This window comes from Macaca mulatta, chromosome 2 (assembly GCF_049350105.2).
Source record: "Macaca mulatta isolate MMU2019108-1 chromosome 2, T2T-MMU8v2.0, whole genome shotgun sequence".
NCBI classification, from domain to species: domain Eukaryota; kingdom Metazoa; phylum Chordata; class Mammalia; order Primates; family Cercopithecidae; genus Macaca; species Macaca mulatta.
This window is the reverse complement of record NC_133407.1, coordinates 138,898,988-138,915,071: the sequence shown is the minus strand read 5'-3', so window position 1 is coordinate 138,915,071 and position 16,084 is coordinate 138,898,988. Positions and strand designations below refer to the sequence as shown.

Below are 16,084 nucleotides of genomic sequence, written 5' to 3'. Positions count from 1 at the left end.
AATTATGACAGCCAAATGGTGATCCCTCACAAAGAGACTGAAATTAAGACAAATCCAACTGCAACATCTGCAGCTGAAAGAGAAAACACGAAGATTTAAAAAAAAAAAAAGTGGGATAAACTTTTTATTTTCTTGTCACCAAAAGTTTCCCCTCCATCTAAGCTTCTAAGCTTCTCTCTCCATCAATATACTGAAAAGCCAACTTCACCAGCAGTTGATCAGTTTCTCTCGTCCAATCTGCTGCAAGTCAGATCTTTGTAGGAGATGGACTGTGCAGTAAAAATGTTCTTATTTTAATTAAGATTATTCTCCAAAATTAGAAAACGCAGATTTTTGACTTCAACGAAAATGCAGAGAAATGAGAATGCACCATATGTAACTAAACTGAGGATTAACTAACAGTAATGCCATCGACATCAGTAACTAACTTTTGAGTGCTTATTATGCATCAGGCATGGTATTAAATTACTTGTATCATCTCATTCCAGTCCTGCAACAACCCACTATAGAGGGTACTGATAATTTCCATATTATTGAGAAAGGGAAACTGAGGCGCGTAGTTAAATGGCTAGTCCAAAGTGACACATCACAGTGATGGTGAAGCTGGAATTCGAAGCCACGTGGGCGCCCCTGGAGCCTCCTCCTAGAGTGAGCCAGGTGGCTCACCAGTTGCCCATCTCCACGCGCACGCGCAAATCTCCCCACCCACTCCGAGTTCCAGCGGGAGCGCGCCATCGCGCACGCTCCTGGCCAGCCAGCCCCTTGCTGGCTCTGGGGCTGCTCCGCGGCTCCCACCAGCGGGACTGGACCCCGGCGCCCTTCGAGGAGAGGCTGAGCCTGGGGCTCCTTCCCCGCAGGGCCACCCAGCCGTGCCGACGCACAATTGCCCTCTGCCGCTGGCCTGCCACCCCTTCCCCTGCCCGCCTTCCCGAGCCCAGCAGCCCGAACGCCCACCCTGCGCTCGACCCTGCGCGCCGTCTGAGGCGGGGGTACCTGGGCTGCGCGGCTGCGGCTCCTCAGGCTGGTGGTTTTTCGCAGGAATTCCCCAGCACTGCTCCTGACTGAGAAAGTGTGGCTCGCAGCGAGCCCGGAGAGTGGGAACGGAGGGGCTGGCTTTCCCCAGCCTCCCAGCTCCAATCCCTGCTCTCCAAATTAATCACTTTCTCCGTGCTGCCTCCCCACGCACACTCACACTCAAAAAAAAAAAAAAAAAAAAAAAGCGAGAGAAAGAGAGAGGCACAAAGAGGAAGAAGGGACCATCCGTGACTGGCATTTCTAGCTCCCCGGGCTCCGCTACCAGGAGCCATGGCAACCAGGCCCCCGGCCTGCCCTCGCCCCCTCGGCGCTCTGGTGAGGTGGAGCTCTAGCCCCTCTCTGGTTTTTCGTGCCCCCCAACCCCACAACCCCGCGGTTCATTGATTCCCCTCTTCCAGGCTGGCGGCATTTTCGGATCCCCCCTGGGATCTAGACTCCTCTCCTGAGAGTAGGAGCCAGACAGGGGCAGTGGATTGGGAGGGGAACTGAGCTCCACACACTAGGAGGTGTCTGGGGCGTGAGGGGCGTAGTGGGAGAGGCCGAGACTGACCCCCAAACTAGCTAGACCTCGGATCCCCACCCGAGAGAGGACGGGAATCTACAGTGGGATCTGGAATCCTCTTCAGAGAGTAGCGAGGGATGGAGTAGGAGAGGCTGGAAATAAGAGGGTCAACCTACCGGCGACCAGCGGGAGTGAGTGGGACCTGGCGGATTCGGGGACCCGTTGTGCTCCGTCCGACTGACCCCGAGCAGTCTGAATCCAGCCTCGGCCACCCGGGGGCGGGGCTTGAAAAGGGGGTGTCTCTTCCCGGGTGAATGCTGAGGGACCTCGGACCACCCCCACTTCAGACAAGGAGCCCTGACTGCGCACCATTTCCTTTCCATAACGGGTTGACCCCCTCCTCCCGGGAGCAAACCCTTAACCCTTCCTCCATGGGAGACCCCCCAGGGCTGGCACAAGAGATGCAAATTGACCCCCACCCCTGACACACCTGCGTCGCTTCCAGCACGAGATCTGTCCGGTACCTCCCCTCGGGCAACTTCTCCCCCAAACTGGTTGGGAGCTGGGACAGGAACGGGCAGGGTCCAGTAAGCTCTGGGCGGATCCAAGGGAGTTTCTTGCCGGCCGCTCCCCGCTGGTCCGCACCCGGGACTGCCCACGGAGGTCCCGCCTGTCCCCTCCCGCTGCTGGCGCTGGCCGCGGGAAGGCTGGACCTGTTCTGGCTTGCACCGAGATCCACGCCCTCCTGCCAGAGGCTGGCTCTCGCCTCTCCTCCCTTCCTCGATTCTGCGCCGCCACCCCTCACCCACGCCGCTTATTTTCCCTCCCTTTGCACACTCCCATGGGATAGGGAGAGTTACAGGCTTAAGACTTTATCTCATTGTGGAAACCAAGAGACCAAGCCAAAAACTTTGGTCGTGCTTTTCAACATCTCTGGTCAAAAGAGGTAGGATCTCCGCTTGTTTATCTGCAAAAGCGACATTTAAAAGAAATGCCCCCCCCCGCCCGCCCCCCGGTGGTTTCACTCAGTTGATATTCCATACACAGGTCGCCAATCTGGTTTTCTCCCATTGCTGCATGTTAGAGGGGTGTGGTGCCATGTACGTATTAAAAATGATCTTCTTGCTTTCCTTCATTTAAGGGCGTGGTGGGGCTTACTATTGAATTTACAAAATATGCTACAACCATCCGGTGTCAAATTGTGCATACACAAATTTAGAGACCCTCTACTATTTTTACAATTTTTGCCCTAATACAGAGTCCATAATTTTACCATATTGTTTCATAACGTTTTTCCTGCTTATCCTTTATTAATTCACTATTGGAGAAGAAAGCCTTCTGTACTCATATTCAGTGCTAAAAGTCAGTTCTGATGCCTTATCAATCCACAAACACATAAAAATATTTTAGGATTCCAAAATTCATATGGAAAAATTATAATTTTTAGCACTATTTTTGATTTATATGCCACTTCAATTTTTTTTTCCATTATGGTGGTATTTTCCAAAATTTTTACACAATACCACTTTTAAAAATTCTGTTGAATGCAAGTCCTCTTTGTTCGTAAGAGAATTATTGAGTTCTAATTTTTACTCCACTAAGGCTGTGAGATTGACCTTACAGCCTCGTTTTGTTCTCATCTAGCTCATTGAACAATGAGGATATTTAGCTCCCCTCAGAGCTCCCCTCAGAGTTGGATGAGCTCCCCTCAGAGTTGGATGCCACCACCGGGAGCAGCAAAAGCGAAGGCAACTCATGATTCTGTCTCAGAAGCAATCGAATAAAATATTTTGAAAACGAGTAAATGGACTTTTAAATTTTAGTCATCGCTAACCTTGGGGCCTCGATTCTGTCAGTTCGTGTGTGGGCACAGTTCTTACTGACTGCTTTGGCAAATTGTGAATGCAAGTGAGGGCAGGATGTCCTAAGTTTAAATTGTACTGCTGGAGTGGTTTTCTTTTGCCTGGGGCATCATTATTCACGTGGCATGTTTTCTGAAGCAGAAACAAAGATAGAATATTAAATAAAATTCCAGCGGGGGGAATACTCTGCCTGTAGAAAAGCATTTCCAAGGTCAAGGAACCACAAAAGAAAGACAAGAAAGCCAAGTTGGTCTCAGGAGTTTACCATCTTCTGGGTAAGCATCACCTGAGCATGGGACTCAGAACTCCATTTTGGCCAGATGAACAGAGTACTCTTAAATATATAGCTCCTTCCTTCTTGGTGGACAACAGAATCGTTATTTTAAAAAAACAAATATTTATTGAGCACCTACTATTTATCAATTACTGATCTGGGTGCTAGGGTGCAGTAGGAAACTCAATAGACATGGCCAATTGCTTTTGTAAAAAATCAAATACCCTCGAAATATATTAGATAATACCAAGCCACAATACCCCAAACAAGAAGATGGTCAGTTCTTAAATGTGAGTTTTTATTGAAAGGGAGATAACATACTTCTAAGCTTCTGACATTGCATGTAAATGAAGAAATAATAGCCACACATAGCTTATTAGGGACAGTAAGGAAGTCAGCATGTATGCAATACGTGTTACCCTGGGCAACCAAATTTTAAGAAAGAAAAAAGGGAGATAAGGAAAATGTAGGGAAGGAAAAAAGAGAGGAAGAAAGAAAGGAAGGAAGGAAGGAAAGAAGGAAAGAAAAGAAAGAAAGAAAGAAAGAAAGAAAGAAAGAAAGAAAGAAAGAAAGAAAGAAAGAAAGAAAGAAAGAAAGAAAGGGCAAGCAGGCAAATGATAAACCAAGAAAGGAAATAGTATTTTTTAAGGCAATGCAAAAGGAAGACAGATGACCTAAATTTCTACATCCAAGAAACACCTCATAGCTGTCATCTCCAAGGATGAGTTCATATTTTTGATACATTATCAAAAGCAAGCAACACATCTAGGCTTGCCTGGCCCAAGGAATTCACAACTCCATTGCCTGAGCTTCCAGTAAGGCTGGAACCAGAAGGCAGCCGCCAGCCAGAGTGGATGCTTGCTAGAGATACCTTCTGCTGCTGCTTTGGAACCTTCCCCTGGCTCCCATTCTACTGTCTGACACTTTGTTCAGATCGATTTCCCATTCAACATACAATCCTAATCTATCAGGCATCCCGCAGTTGCACATAGGTGCTAGAGAAAGAACATATACTTACGAGTCATGTGGAAATTTGATTGCCTTAGCTTTGAAAGGTGTGAATTTTCTCTCTGATAATTGAGGAAGGCCGTTTCAAATGAAAATACTAATATCAAGTCACAAAAAAGGGGAGAAAAGGGTACTATCATGAATAGAAGCAGAAGGTGAGAGAGATAGGCCAGTCATCTGGAAAAAGATAAAAGGTATTAAAAACTGGGGCATTTTTCAGCTTTTCCTGCTGATTTACTGCCTACCTCCCTCCTGAACCATCATTTGGTATCATTCCCAGAACTAGGGCCATTGAAGTAGTATTGCCTTTTGGCAAATACAAGTAGCTAGTGATATGGCATCATTCCTAGAAAAATTGTTTAGCAGAAGAGCTGGAGTTTTGAAAATGGCATTTCAGTCTAGCAGTTCCAAGTAGTCCAGATCAACAGGGGCTTTCCGGCCAACTGCTGTAATAAAAAAAAAATAATAATAATAATAAAAGCAGGAAGCAGGATGTTCCACTGAGGAATAGATCCTTCAAAAGCAACCTTGAAAGTACAAAGCAGCCACTTCAGCTTAGATATTAATAAAGCTAAAAAGACCATATTAATTCTGCAGAGTTATCCTGACAGAGTCAATACTCCTTTAACTTGTCCTTTAATACAAGACCAAAAGGATATGTATTAAAAATCAAAGGGCAATAATTCTGGAACAAATAAAAAGGTAAAATCTTGTATTGCATGCCATGGATCATTAATATGTGTGATTCAGCCCTGGGAGGTCATGAAATCAAATGCTTTTACTGGATTTCTTTTTAAAGGCTAAGAAACTTTGTGGCCATTAATAACATTATAATTATGTAGCCAGGATAATGTTAAGCATTTTCAAATCTCACGCTTTAAGGCATCCATTGATTACTTGTGCAGGTCAGAAGGATTTCCCATCCTCCGATCAACAATGCCTACAATGGATAGTTTTCTTTCCTAGTGATGGTTTGCTCCAAAGTCCTATGCAGCCAAGTCTTATCTCAAAGACCTGTAAACTGAGTTACAGGATGAATTCCTATTTGTTGAAGAAAGTCCTCCTATGTTTGGAGGATGAGAATTTCTCCTAAACTTCTCTATTTCCAACATGGTATGAAATCTTTTCAATCTGGAAGGGACCTCAGATAACATAATCTTCCATAGCTTCCTTTTATATCTGAGAAGAGTAAGATTCAGAAATTTTATCAGAGTTGTACAACTGGTTAATGGCCTAGAATGTATTGAAAAAAATCTCCAAAGTTTTAATCGTGTAACATTTTACAGGATGAAAAGCCACTGCCATATTTGAAGATAATTTTATTTATTATTATTCTGTTGCAGCAAACAAGACAAATATTGAATAGTGAGATACTGAGTGATAACCAGGAGCATAAGGGCTGATCTTTTTACAGAGACACATTGCCAAAATTAAGTTTGTCCTTTTCTGTTTTGTTGTTGTTGTTGTTATTGTTGTTCGTTTGTTTTTTTGGTTTTTTTTTTTTTCCAGTTGTTTTTGAACGTATGTTTTCCACTCAATGTAAAAGAAACATGTTAGAGAAAAAGGAAAGACTAACAAGAACTTGTGGCAGCCGCAGGTTGTTCTCCACTCCCTCTGGCACCACTAATCTGTTTTTTTGTTTGTTTGTTTGTTTGAGACTGAGTCTTGCTCTGTCGCCCAGGCTGGAGTGCAGTGGCGCCATCTCAGCTCACTGCAAGCTCCACCTCCCGGGTTCATGCCATTCTCCTGCCTCAGCCTCCCGAGTAGCTGGGGCTACAGGTGCCCGCCGCCACACCAGGCTAATTTCTTTTTGTATTTTTAGTAGAGACTGGTTTTCACTGTGTTAGCCAGGATGATCTCGACTTCCTGACCCCGTGATCCACCCCCCTCGGCCTTCCAAAGTGCTGGGATTACAGGCTTGAGCCAAACGCGCCCGGCCCATACTGTTCTTTTTCTCCTTCTGGACACACGGCCACCAACCTAAAGACTAAATGTTGACTTAGTTTGGTTCTAGGACTAGGTTCTCACCAAAGAGACAAGAGGAAAAATGCTGTTGGCAACTTTCAGCTCATCTACTTAAAAATAATCTGGATTCACTTCTCCTTGTCCTTTTGACTAACCCACACTGTTAAAAGGCTCATGTTGAGGATGACAAAGAAACTCCACTCTGGCCTGAATTCCTACATGACCCTGAGGATCAGAACCTACGTACTACCACAAAAAATTTAACGTCCCTTTTCAATTTGAGCCAATCTCCTTTGGATACTTTTATTATAACTGCTTAAACTTTACCCTAACAAATGCAACTGTAATCTCTGTCATCAGAACAATTTCAGAAGAATAGTCAAGAAAAATAAGAATGGAAGCTACCATGAATACCTGCTGTTTTTTGCTTGCCAAGCATTATCTCCATTCATTTAGCCTGGTTGGACCTAAGGAATAATATCTCCTGTGGTTATGTGGCTGAATTGAGGCTAATTCCAATGCTTTCTCGTTACCCCTGGTCTATGTGACACAGGCATGACAAACCAATATTTTCTACTCCTAAGTCTATGGGGACTAAAGCTATGAAGGGCATCAGACCCAACAGAAGCCAGTGAGAAACCTACCTTGGATTTATGCATGAGTTACCAGAAGAAAACGGGGTTGCTCAGCAGGTATGACATAAGGCAGGAGAAACTCCCTTCTTCTTATCATCACTTAGAAAGAGCCTTCCTGAGAATAAAGTCACTATAGAGAAAAGAGGAGAGAGATAGATACTTGACAATTATATTTGAAGACCCAGATCTTCAAATAAACTGAAAGGTTATTTTTTATTAAAAGCTGAAACTGGAATGCACTTGACCTTGTAGCTAGGTGAGACAAAAAAAAAATGTCTCACGTAAAATAGTTTCAACGGTTTCCTGTTTCTTAAAATCATTCTTATTCATGATATATTTCTAAGTAAGATTACTCTCTTGTTAGAGGTTATTTAGTAAGAGATGTATACAGGGCAAAATAATCTTCCTTTCATAAATTAACCTGACTGATTAGTAGTGACTTACTGAAACACTGTGTCCCAAGGATCCTGCCCCTGCATCTGAGCTGAGCAGGAAAGGTTAAAGTGACCTATTAATGTATAATATCACTGATATTATACAAGAGATAATTCCCATGTGTTAAGTATTTACTATTCTTGCTTTAAGATATTCCTAAGTTTTAGCATACATTTAAACATGGGTGGGGACTTTATTCTTTTGAACTGTGATATAACAGGACATCATTTTAAGATATTTTTATCCATTTTTTTTAAAAAGCCATGGACCAATTAGCCCTTTCCATGCATTGTTTAGGAATCATATTTCATGCTTTCAATTAACTTTATTTTCCTGCAAAATAAACAAATTCATTAGCAGACATGTACTTAAATCACAGATTGCTAGTATGTGATGCACTGTGTTAACACAAACATAACTCAGTTTTTTACAAGCATTGCATTGGATTTGTTTTCTTCCAGGGGTTAAATGAGACCTATCAATTTATTTTTTTCATGTTGTTTTTCAGAATATGATAAACAGACAAACCTTCTTAGGCATTCATAGCACTATGCCACAGTACAGTGAGCCCACAGCAAGGGTTCCAAATCTTCTGTTTATACTGACATGAAAAATTTGCCTTATCTTATAGGAATTAGTAACTCTCTCTTATGCCATATCCTTTGTGTTTCTCACTTAGATAGTTTTGTGCCAGCTCATACTACAACATTTAAGGGCACATAAGCAGACAAGAGCTTTATATATAACACTTGTATTGCCCGTATATCAAGTAGAGTTTTCTCCAAACAGGAAACACTTATTGACTTAGATTCCTTTTTCTTTATCTGAGTGTATGCACAATAATACAAATATAGAACACATTTTCAAATATTATTACTTGCATATAGGAGCCATCTTAAAAGTTTCCTAAAATTAAACGTTTATACACCATTGCTGGGAATGTAAATTATTTCAGCCACTGTGTAAAGCAGTTTGGAGATTTCTCAAAGAACTTAAAACAGAGCTACCAATTCAACCCAGCAATCCCATTACTAGGTATATACCCAAAGGAAAATAAACAGTTCTACCAAAAGACACATTCACTCATATGTTCATTGCTGCACTATTCACAATAGCAAAAACATGGAATCAACTTAGGTGCCCATCAACAGTGTATTGGATACTAAAATGTGTTACATATACACCATGGAATACCATGCAGCCATAAAATAAATAACAAAATCATGTCCTTGTGAGCAACATGGATACAGCTGAAGGTCATTATCCTAAGCAAATCAAGGCAGGAACAGAAAACTAAATACCACGTTCTCGCTTACAAGTTGGAGTGAAACATTGAGTACACATAAACATAAAGATGGCAACACTAGACAATGGGGACTAGTAAATGAGGGAGGAGAGGAGGGGACTAAGGATTGCAAAATTAATTACTGGGTACTATGCTTGATGATCCTGGGTGACAGGATCATTCACACCCCAAACTCCAGCACCATATAATATACCCACGTAACAAACCTGCACATGTACCCACTGAATCTAAGATAAAATTTGACATTATTTTTAGAAATTCCTAAATTTAAGCAGAATTTAAAGTCTTAAATATGAATAAAGGAGAAAATGTGATGATGAAAGTCTCAAATATTTCTGGGTATTTAAAATATTCTGATACATTTATCCAAAGATGAAGTAGAGAAGCTAACAAGCATAATGAATATATTCAATATGGATAATAATGAACAAACACAAATCAATTAAATAACTTGGTACTATTTTGCCAAAGAAAAAATAGTAAAGCCAAAATCTAATGGCATGACACAATTGTAGGATGAAAGCCATATTAAATATCATTAATGTATGCAACCATTTTACAAAAAATTACATGTTATTTACATTACAATTTAAAAACAAAAATAGCAATTATATTGAAGAGGTTTAAAGAGGTACATAAATTGAGACCCAGGTATTCCACTTCTAAGACTCTATATAATGTAAGTAAACTGAAATATAGAAAACTCTATATTACCATAGATATTCAATGATAAAATAAATTATAAATATCTAAGAACATAATTATTAGTTTAAATCGTATGAAATTACCATTATCTGAGAATTTCTGACCTGGAAAAATAAAAATTTCACATTGTTTAAACTAATAGATTATTCTGTAATCCTGTAATGAAGCAGCCATTAAAATTATGTTTTCAAAGGTTTGTAATATGATAAATCTTTCCAATGTGAAGTTATAGATTTCAAATACTGGGTCCATTCAGAACCAACCAACCCTAAAACTATGAAGTATAGGCCAGGCGTGGTAGTTTATGCCTGTAATCCCAGGATTTTGGGAGGCCAAGGCAGGTGGATTACTTGAGGTCAGGAATTTGAGACTAGCCTGGCCCACAGGGTGAAACCCCATCTCTACTAAAAATACAAAAATTCACTGGGTGCAATGGTGCACGCCTGTAATCCCAGCTACTCAGGAGGCTGAGGCAAGAGAATTGCTAGAGCCTGGGAGGCAGAGGTTAGAGTGAGCCGAGATCACGCCACTGCACTCCAGCCTGGGTGACAGAGCGAGATTTTGTCTCAAACAAAACAAAACAACACAACTATGAAGTATAGACAATATATAAAACATAAGTACCTGAAAACACTGGAAAGTAATCCAAAACATGCAGATAGTGAAGGGGCATACAACTGGAAGAAGGGAACAACACTGGGTAAGTTTCCTATTTCACAGCTTTTAGGGAAGATCAAGACCCAGTCTGTCCATTCTAGGTGGATAAAATGAGGAAAGCAAACCTGCAGTTATTGGCTTGAAGAAGCGAAGGACAGAGCTTGGGCAACCAGAGCAACTGGGAAATATTGAGGGGAAATAAATCAAGGAGAAGGCCCCATATTCTCTGTGTAAATGATGCCCAATCCCTGGCTATCTTCTGAAATATGCATCAGTGGGTGCTCTAGACTGAATATATGTGCCTGCCCCCTAATTATATGTTGAAACTTAATCCTTAATGAGATAGTATTTGGAGATGAGCCCTTTGAGTAGTAATTAGATCAGGATAGTGGGGCCCTTATGACTGGGATTAGTGCCTTCATGAAGGAAGTCCCAGAGAACTCCTTCACCCCTTCCATCCTGTGAGGACAATGGGAGAAGGTAGCTGCCTATAAACCAGGAAATTAGCCCTCACAAAGCAACAAATCGTTCAACACCTCAATTTTGGACTTTCCAGCCTCCAGAACTGTGAGAAATACATTTCTGATGCTTAGAAGTCACCTGGCTTATAGTATTCTGTTACAGCAGCCAGAACTAAGACAGCAAGATAATTTCCAAACAGTCTGCTGAGGTTAAAAGAATTGAATTGAGATTTCAACAACCATCCACTTCAAAGGACACTATAGTTTGATTTCTGCTACATTTACTGCCTGGTAGTCAAAACAGAAGTTAATATAATTTGGAGAACATGACAGATTCTGGAATCTCTACAATGACCAGAAAACAATTCAAAATGACTCCACATATGATAAAACCAGACAATGTGTTCCATACTCAAAGAGAACACAATGGAGATGACCCCTGAGATTACCTACTAAATATTGGACTTAGCAAACAAGGAATTTAAAGCACTGTTGTAATTGTGCTTGATGAAAAAAAAAATTAATATTTTTCAAAATGAACCTAAAATTGAGAAACCTAAACAGAGAAATAGAACTATTAAAAAAGAACCAGAAAGCTATTCTAGGATTGAAAAAATAATATCAGAAATTAAAATTTTCACTTAGCTTAACAGCAAATTGGAGGTAACAGAGAAAAGAGCTGGCATACTTGAAGCTAGATCCATAGAAATATTCCAACCTTAAAAACAGAGAGAAAAGATTGGGGGTGGGTGGGAGTGGAATTGAATAGAACCTCAAAACATTTTACATGTGTGTAATTGAATTTTCAACAGAAGAAAGAGAGATGAGGCATAAAAATATATTAGAGAAATATGGCAAAAAAATTTATCAAATGTGGTGAAAATCAAGCATTAATAGATTCAAGGATCCCAGCAAACCTTCAGAAAGATAATATTAAGAAAGCCCCACCTAAGTACATAATAATCAAACTGCCAAAAAACAAAAATAATAAACCTTGAAAACAGTCAGAGAGAAAAACAACACATTGCATACTGTTTATAGCAAGTTAAAAGTTCTGAAAGAAAAATGAACAAAAATATCTTATCAACCCAGAATTCTTTATCCAGTGAAAATTTTCAAATATTTAGGTAAAATAAATATATTTTCAGATAAATGAAAACTAAGAGGATTATCATCATTAGAATTACACTATATATAAGACACACTAAAAGTCATTTTTAAGGTTGAAAGGACATTATACCAGATAGAAACTCAGATCTTTATAAAGAAGTAAAGAGCATTGAAAATGGAAAAGATGTGGGTAAATATAAAATTTTTTCTTTCAATTTACCTAAATTATATATGATGGTTTAAATAAAAAAGGCTGTACTCTTGCTTCTGATAAAACTGAGACAATTTCCCAACTCCAGAGAAAAAGCACATGATCACAATACATAAAATATCATTTCATATATGAAGATTTATTTCAATAATCCATAATTCTATAATAAATATATTATCTCTCACAATATTGATTTCATCTACTGTTTTATGACTTGAACAACAAAGGCAGACTGCAGAGATTTTATAGAAAGATCAGCGTAAATAGATAAAAATAAGAATCCTTTTCTCAGATCTAAATTTTGCATTATCTCTCTAGGAAGAGATCATTAAATTATTATTTTGTCATAGGACTCTTTACTGATGAGAATGCAAAACACTTAACCATTTGCATTTGAAACAAAGTGAAATAAATATAGCTTGCCTACTTCAAAATAAAATAACTTAAAATTTATCTAAATTTGAATGAACTGCTTAGGAGGAAGTACAAAAAAAAACATTATGCCCAACTTAATGTGTTTTTTTTCTATTATACATGCCCAAAGAAAAAATGTTTGTTGTGGAAACAGCTAGAACTGATTAATTGAAGAATATCTTACACACAAGGTAATTAACCGAAATTCTTATACATGAAGCATGTTTTATTCACTTTATCTAATGAAAAAATACACTTTGCTGCAGATTATTCTTTTATTCTCAAAATTAGACTCAAATATAAAAGTTGAATTCCAGCTGATTATTAGGTGAGGACCAGGCACCTCTTTGGTTTTTTAAACCAAAGGTGATTATTTTTAAATCAAAGGTGATTATTTTAAACCAAAGGTGATTATTAGGTGAGGACCAGGCTCCTCTTTGGTTTTTTAAACCAAAAAAGATTTTATAAAACTGGTGTTTCATCAAATAATATGTCATGTCTGTTTTTTTTTATGCAGAAGAAAAAACATTTTAAATATTTATACTTATCTAATAACCAATTAATTGTGAAAGTATATTGCCTAATGCACTTTTGTGAGTTTTCAAGGCATTGGTAATTGTTAACAGTTCAATTTAAAAAGAGAGCAGGAATAAATAAGCTTGTGTTATATTCATAAACTTGTTTTCTTTACAAAGTAAATATATGGAGGATATTATGCTTTATAACACACATAAAATATCACAAGTCTAATGTACATACAGAAAACACATTTTTCCTTTAAATGCTACTCAAATAAAATACAAATTAAATTTTTTTTTTTTTTTTTTGAGACGGGGTCTCGCTCTGTCACCCAGGCTGGAGTGCAGTGGCCGGATCTCAGCTCACTGCAAGCTCCGCCTCCCGGGTTCACGCCATTCTCCTGCCTCAGCCTCCCGAGTAGCTGGGACTACAGGCGCCCGCCACCTCGCCCGGCTAGTTTTTTGTATTTTTTAGTAGAGACGGGGTTTCACCGGGTTAGCCAGGATGGTCTCGATCTCCTGACCTTGTGATCCACCCGTCTCGGCCTCCCAAAGTGCTGGGATTACAGGCTTGAGCCACCGCGCCCGGCCACAAATTAAATTTTTATAACCTGATCTTCTCCAGCAATTTAGTTATGTATTTAATTCTCACACCAAATCCAAAATTTAGCTATAGTGAAATCCTAAAATGCTTACCACGATATGAAATGAAGCATAAATAACAAGCTTTTGAAAATCGTAAAACCACACTAAAATTATTTTCATTTGGATAAGCTAATATATTTTCTAGGAGTAACTGGCAAAGCCTTACCAACTAATTTTTACTCAAATGATTTAGATATCAAATTCTGGTGCGAGATTTTGAAGGAGATAGCTGGCAATTAACTCCTCTCAAAGTTTGTGAATAAAGCATGGCATATGTTCCACACTTGATGAATTACACACATCCACTATAAGATCTCGAAAAGAAAGGCATTCCCATGCCAACCTTGAAACCCTCAACAAGAATTTATTCAAGCCATAACTCTACACCGATGACAGAGCAAACCAACATAAAATGGGGACTTTACCAAAGGAATTGTTTATAGAAGGGTCAGAAGACATTTCCCATAAAGTGCTGTGGAAGCCCAGCTGTTTTGTTCTGTTTTATACTTACCGTAATAAACTCTTTTCCTTTAAGTTATAGGGTTTTCTCACCACCATGTGATCGAAGATGTAAGGTGGAACAGCCCCTTGTTAGAATTATCTCAGAGAGGGAAAATACAATATGTTCTCTGAAATAGTGACTGTGGTTTTGTTCATATCCGTTGGTAAATGAATTAGTCTCCTTGGGAATTGGTAGTTAAATGGAATTCCAGTCGTGGAGAGCATCACCAATTTTGTATTTACTACTGTCAGTAGGTGTAAGCTTGTATATTAGTTCAAGATGGATGACTTTGTTTTTGCTCTTGATTCCCAGGAGATTGAACGTTAGTAAAAGGATACAGAAAGAGTTGTTAAACAGGACAACTTTGGTGCATATTAAAGTCAGAAAAGTGCATTAGTAAAGTCAGAAAAGAACAGGCCTAAAACATTGCTTCCATAATTAAACAGAAGTAATGCAAAGAGAAAAAAGAAAAAAAAATTAACCACAGAAAATATACTAAAAATGCCTCATCTAGAAAACATTTTTAGACCTTTATTTTACATTCTTTCAGTAATAAATAACCCTGCCAATAAAATATGTGGTATTCTGGGGTCAAAGTGGTAAAGTAAATTTACATAAAGGTCATTAAGAATTTAAAAGAAATAAGAAAATATACACAGGCACACAACTGCCAACCAGATCCATTTTGTGAACCTCAGACTTTGCAAGCATTTCCTGGGCTCTACAAGTAAAGAATCAGGGGAAATTGTATTTTTGAGACCACTGTTTATGCAAATTATGTTAGGAGAAAGGGAGAGCCTATAATACCACCTAAATCTTCATTCATCCGTTCATTCATAAGTGCATATGTACATAGGTAAAGCATACCTAATCTGCAGATGGTAAACATAGTGCCTCTCTTTGAAAAAGAGTAAGTTATTTTCTACATATTTGGAATAAATGGAACCTTAGTATGTTCTAACATTTCCTCTGAGATTAAAGTAATAAGCATTAAAATATCAAAGAAAATCTTGCATACAATAAAGAAGCAAGAGTTCCTTTCAGTGTCTAAAGTTGGAAAGAATCCCTACCTTCCTAACAGCTTAATCCTTACCTAGAGGTGTCCTGTGGAGAGTTTCGGTTTGGTCCATAATAGGGATCCCTTTCATCTCAAATGCAGCTCTGATAACAGTACCGCTTGAAGGATACTCAGGAAGTAAAGAGAAGTGAACATCTTGCTATGAGCTGGAAAGCACAGACAGAATCCTCCACCACCCTGCCAGGGCAACTCACCTGCCCAAAGACAAAGGAATCTTTACTGTTATAGGTACATGCAACCCACAGCAGGTAAAATGCATTCCCTAAGCCTGTTTCGTCTTTCCGTGACACATCACTGCCATTACAGACTGATTCTTCCAAATAATTTCATGAAGGCCCTTAGTAAATATAGGCTTGACATAGTAGCTGGCAAAGTTATGAACAAAATTTATTTTATTCTGAGACAGAATCTATTTTAAATAGCTCACTGACCTTTATAATCACAGTTTTTGGTCAAAAAAAAAAAAATCAAAACCACTAAAGTAGAGCCAAATAAGATGCTTCCATTTATATTAAGTAATTTCTTCTCACAGTGCAGAAAAGAGTGGTGATGTTCATACCTAAGCACAATTCTACTAAATAATCAAGTTCCTAATCATTGTGAAGACTGCACCTCAGAATCATAATCAGTTGATTTGGAGTTTAATTTACTTTTACAGTATTACAGATGACTTCGTTGACATTTGTAGACATTGTAACACAACACCACAGGCATTTTTAACCACAAATTAACCTCAGTCTAATGGTAGAGAGCATAGCCAT

The 16,084-nt window shown here is 39.2% G+C and overlaps 1 protein-coding gene across 11 annotated transcripts in view; it reads right to left on the bottom strand.

Moving 5' to 3' along the window:
- Nucleotides 1-2,257, bottom strand: part of CHL1 (cell adhesion molecule L1 like) — a 212,943-nt gene extending 210,686 nt beyond the window's left edge. For 4 of the 11 annotated variants that reach the window (XM_015130379.3, XM_015130384.3, XM_015130382.3 and 1 more), the window contains exon 1: nt 2,028-2,257. The gene's annotated coding sequence lies outside the window, so the exon portion shown is untranslated. Of the gene's footprint in view, nt 1-993; nt 1,103-1,713; nt 1,792-2,027 lie in introns of those variants that run through there. The other 7 variants (XM_015130381.3, XM_077994231.1, XM_028844370.2 and 4 more) reach the window with 2 other exon arrangements.
- Nucleotides 2,258-16,084: the final 13,827 nt, after the last annotated feature.